At 40.5% G+C, this 5,099-nt stretch overlaps 1 protein-coding gene across 4 annotated transcripts in view; it reads right to left on the reverse strand.

Annotated features, from left to right (window-relative positions):
* The window catches only part of pcmtd1 (protein-L-isoaspartate (D-aspartate) O-methyltransferase domain containing 1), a 14,336-nt gene extending 9,517 nt beyond the window's left edge, over positions 1 to 4,819 (reverse strand). The window contains exon 1 of one of the 4 annotated variants that reach the window (XM_020595928.1): positions 4,726 to 4,819. The gene's annotated coding sequence lies outside the window, so the exon portion shown is untranslated. Of the gene's footprint in view, positions 1 to 3,673; positions 3,945 to 4,429; positions 4,511 to 4,725 lie in introns of those variants that run through there. The other 3 variants (XM_020595929.1, XM_020595930.1, XM_020595927.1) reach the window with 3 other exon arrangements.
* Between the last annotated feature and the right edge of the window lie 280 nt (positions 4,820 to 5,099).

Here is a 5,099-nt window from a genome sequence, read left to right on the forward strand (position 1 = left end):
CACGCCCCACCGGGAGGAGGCCCCGGGGAAGACCCAGGACACGCTGGAGGGACTATGTCTCTCGCCTGGCCTGGGAACGTTTCCGCATTCCCCCGGAGGGGCTGGAGGAAGTGTCTGGAGAGAGGGAAGTCTGGGCATCTTTGCTTAGACTGCTGCCCCCGCGACCTGGTCCCGGATAAGCGGAGGAAAATGGATGGATGGATGGATTCTCACAGTACATTAAACACATTACAATTATGCTCTGATGAATCTTTCATGTTGAAATACAAACTGATTTGTCAGTGTATGAATCGGAAATAAAAATAATTACAATTTCCTGGCTATTCTCTGATTGATACGTTTTTCTTGGAAAATACTGGAAACTTTCTGCACTTTATATTGCTACCACATTGTAGCAATATAAAGGACATTCCTGTCCTGCTATGTGTAGATGCTTTAATAGCAAAGGTATCCCAAACTGAATAGGGATAGTGTAGAGGGGAATGCAGCCTTGGGAGACAAGTCTTGAACTCCCTCTCTGCCTCCTCAGCATCTCTACATCTGACTCAGCTAATAAAGACTCATTTCAGAGGTGACTTTGTACTGAGAGGCTTGCTAATGTAATTTTCCATTGGCTCTTTTTCACAGACAAAAATAATCACTGATTCGCTTACTATTGCGGATTGTTCAGCTGTGTATTTTTTTATCCTAGTTTTCCCCCTCTGCCCTCTCTGTAATGCATAGTCCTCTGCCTACAGCTAAAAGAAAATGGGTCAGGCAAGGTATTCTACAAGCAAATTGCTTTTGGGCACTGGTGTGTGGTCTTATGATATGCCAGTCTTGAAACAGAGGTCATTGTTCACCTGCTCCTTTAAGACAAATCAAGAAAAAAATAGCTAGGTTTAGCTGCTATAGTAAAGTTAGTCTTAAATTGAAAAAACACTTCTGTCAGCAATCCACTCATCAACACATGCATGATGTCCTGGGTTGACCCTAGTATGTACTGAAAATGCACAATACCATTGCAAGTCAAGTCTGGCTGCTGTTAGGGACATCTCACTGAACCATGCAAGATGACGAAACATGCAAGAAAGCCTCTGGCAATGCAAGCTTTGCTGTGGTGCTGTAACTAATACCAAAGACCTGTCTAGGCAGCACACCAAGACTTTGTTGTTTGGCACAGCCTGCATGTTATTGTGTGTTTAAAAAAGCCAAATCTACAGTATGTACCCACTCACACACTGGTACAAAACAATCTCATCTATCCAGTCCTGTCTCTTGTGCATTATTTTCATTAGTGATTAATCTGCTGATTTATTTTGTAATATTATGTGGTATGTCTACTGCCATAGACCTTAAGTGTTGTTAACTGCTGTCAACATTGTGTAGAGCTAGAACTACTAGTGGATTAGTCAATGATTTGATCTAAAGAAAATGACTTGGCAACCATTTTGATAACTGATAGGGAACTAATCATATATTTATATTTCAGGCTGTTACTAAGACAAAACAAGACATCTGAAGATGCCCAATTGGGCCCTGGTAAATTCTAACAGGTATTTTCTGTTGTTTTCCAAGTGTTGTCTTTTTATAGACAATCTATTACTTGAGAAAGCTACCATAGATTAGCATAGATTTGATAATTGTTAGCTGCAGCCTTAGTCATTAGGATTTGTCATCATGTACATGGTTCAAAAATAATGCTTTTGGCTCCTCGGTTCAAGGATCTGCTGCTCTTCTTTGTCTTTTGTAATAGTAAACTGAATGACTGAGTTTAGAATTGTCGACTGGAAAAAAAAAGCAATTTGATGACACTGACTTGGGAAGCTATGGTAGAACATTTTTATTATTTTTATCCAATTAACAGACCAAATGAAAAAATAATCAGCAAATTAAATGACACTGACAATACTCATTAGTTGCAAGTGCTTATGTTACTTTTTGCATTATTTTCTAAGGTGTATGTATAGTTGATGCTTCAATCACGTAAATAAAACATAGCAGATAACAGCATGACAATTCTGGTCACCAAAATGCCCAGATTCATAAGCACTGACATTAACAAATCTCTTAGAAATCTTGTCTACGTCCTCTCTACCCAACACAACCATTGCTTTCACTGGTAAAACTAACCAATATCACTGATGGTAGACTATAACAGCTGTAGTTAATTAATGTTATATTTGTAACAGCTCCACTGAAAGTTCATTCTGTTGATTTATGTGCTTTCTCAAAGCTGCTGATATTGTGGCTCCACCTATGGTCAGTACTGTGCAAAATCTGGTAGCAAAATGTGTTACAAAAGCAAAATGGTTGCCCCGATAGTCGTAATATTTTGCCTTCACTTTTGCACAGTGATTACACATCATCCATTTTCAGTGTACGTCAGTATTTCAATCAGTCAATAAATAATTAAATTAATCTTGGTTTAGTTAAGGCGCTACCACTAAAAACAGGTGTTTCTGACTTCACAGCAAGCAGCAGGTTATCACAGATCTAAACTGAATATTTGAGTTGTATTTATTTAGAATTTTAGTTGCTTGCAAATGACAAAAGTTCAGCTTCATTAGATTCAATAAGGGGTTTTAAAAGATTCAGATATGATTAAATACTACCAAAATATTAGGAACACCTTTCAGTCAGAGACGACTACAGCCAGGTGGCATCTTTTGCAAGGATGCTGTGCTTGACTTCACACGGCGTGTTTTTATTTTTCTGCTTGTTTACAGATGTTCCGAAACTCCCACGACTGGCACCTGATAAAGCCAATGAACGCGCTACCTGGTCACGTGCTGCAGTTGCCACACAGACAGCTTTCTGTCAGCCAATCAGAAACCTGAACACTTTCTTCGCACTGAGTGTGACGGTGAAGCAAAACAACACCAACGTATTCACGAAATGTTTCCAAGCGTTATTAATCTCGGCTTTTCCTTAATCATAACCCGTCCACATATGTGAGAAATACCCGGCGAGTTAAGCATTCGTTACACATGCTGCCAAACGCAGAAAGAGACTGTGTATATGCTTGTGTGTTCATCAAGCTTTTGTTCCCAGTTGACGGCCACTCGGCCAGTTCTCTGCAGTGCGAATAACCTCAATCTTTTAGCAGAGACTAGCTAAACCGGTTTGTTAAGAAGAGGCTCAAGTATCACGTCACGCACGTTCAGGTAACTGCAGGAGAAAAATCCCACCAAAAAACAAAGATGAAATTTAATTTTGGAAGGCTCTTTCGCCCGTTGTCGCTTAGCCAACATTTGTGGTAGAAAGTCTCGCCTTGCCTGTGGAGCCCGCACACATAAAAATGAAAGACGAGGTGCGCAAAAACGTGTATATTTTACAAACGTTGGTCACACTATCATTGGAAGTGATGGGTTTAAATTGAGAATTATGCTTTTAAGTTGTCATCTAGTCTCAGTCAACGGCATCTGAGTTGCAGTTAAACAGGCTACCGTTAGCTTTAGTGGGCCCGAGTGCGCCATCATCAAAACAGAGACAAAGCAGGTTAGGTAAGCTGGACTCTTTATCCTACCAACACAACTAGCAAACACACTATATATACACAACTAGCCTGTTGTGTCACATGAAATAAAACTCACGGAATTATTACCCAGATAGGCAACAGACAATACAACCCGGCTAACTGTCCAAAAAACGGTAGTTAGCTAAAGGGAAAAATAATAATAAAAATACTCACAATGCCGTGTCGCAACAACTCACTTCTGGGACGCACTGTGCAATGCGACGCTCAATGACATTCACTTTGAGACGTTACCTACCTCTCTCGGAGGATGAATACTAGTTAAAGGAGCTAACTAATTAGTTGTTTGGGAAGATAAAGTAGTGAGGACGAGCCGTTGTGTCGAAGACGTGGAAGAAGAGAGAAACAAACGAGAGGATGTAAACACAGGTCACGTGGTTTAAACCCGTCGATAGAGGGAAGCACTGCTGCTTCACATCTATCTCTCTGTCTGTCTGTCCAGCCTATTTATAACTGTCTGTCGGTCTGAATTTTGAGTTTAGTAGAATGAGTTGTAGTATTTCCATTTTTGCTACTTTATACCTCATATTTCCACTAGTCTACATGTAGCCCGCCTGTCAGAGCACCAGTAAACTTTCTGGGACTCTGCATTGTGTCTTCGACTTGAAAGGAATTGAAAAGGAAATGAAACATACAGAAACTCGCTTTGCCAGGCTCCACATACACAGTGCATCCTCTCCTCGTCGCAGCATCTAGCCCACTGACTGTATTTTATAACTAATTCAATAATTACCTTCAACCAAACATTCAATGCATACATCAAAACAAAATTAGTCTCCTTTGCAAACAAGGCCCCACTCATTAAAGGCAATTTATATTCGAATATGAAATTCACAAAATACTGAACAACTGAATGCACTGCTACAAGAGTACGAAAGTAACGCAAAGCAACTATAACAGGGTATTACGTACCTGTGCAAAAAGGAAATGAAACATACAGCAGCTCGCTTTGCCAGGCTCCACATACACAGTGCATACTGTAAAGAAAACGTAGAATGGCAGGCCACGTGAAAAGCCACTCGGATGCCCAGTAGCCTGACATAAAGACTATTTACATGCTGTACTCAATTTGTAAATAACAACAACATAAAAAAACTCCATATCTTTGAACAGTTACTAAACAATGGATAGGAACATGAATTTAACCGTCGGGGCAACATTTGCTTGCATTTGGAAAACTAACAAAGAGAGCTCAAAAACACACTCACCTCTCCTCTAGCTAGTGATGGCCCTTTGACACCCGAGGCCCCGACACATGCGCGGTAGCTCATAAAGCAATTGTTTCGAACCACTGTGCCGAGGCGTGTTTCGGTCACGTGGCTAGTGACGTTTGAATCACTTGAGTGACGTCCGAAGCAGTTGGGACGTCAGCTGAATCAGCTGATTGGTTCGGTTTGTCATGTGAATCAGTTTGGATCGAGTGCGTTCAGAGATAGGATATCCCTATTTAATGGTGTTCATTTGAATCCGTCTTTGCAGAGCAGGTTGGTTTGTTGCTGTTAATTGCTTTGAGATTTTGATTGATTGATTGATTGATTGATTTTATTCTTTCAAGCATGTAAAGATAGTCGATATGTCAACA

The sequence above is a fragment of the Monopterus albus genome, unplaced genomic scaffold (genome assembly GCF_001952655.1).
Source record: "Monopterus albus unplaced genomic scaffold, M_albus_1.0 scaffold28.1, whole genome shotgun sequence".
In the NCBI taxonomy this organism is placed as follows: domain Eukaryota; kingdom Metazoa; phylum Chordata; class Actinopteri; order Synbranchiformes; family Synbranchidae; genus Monopterus; species Monopterus albus.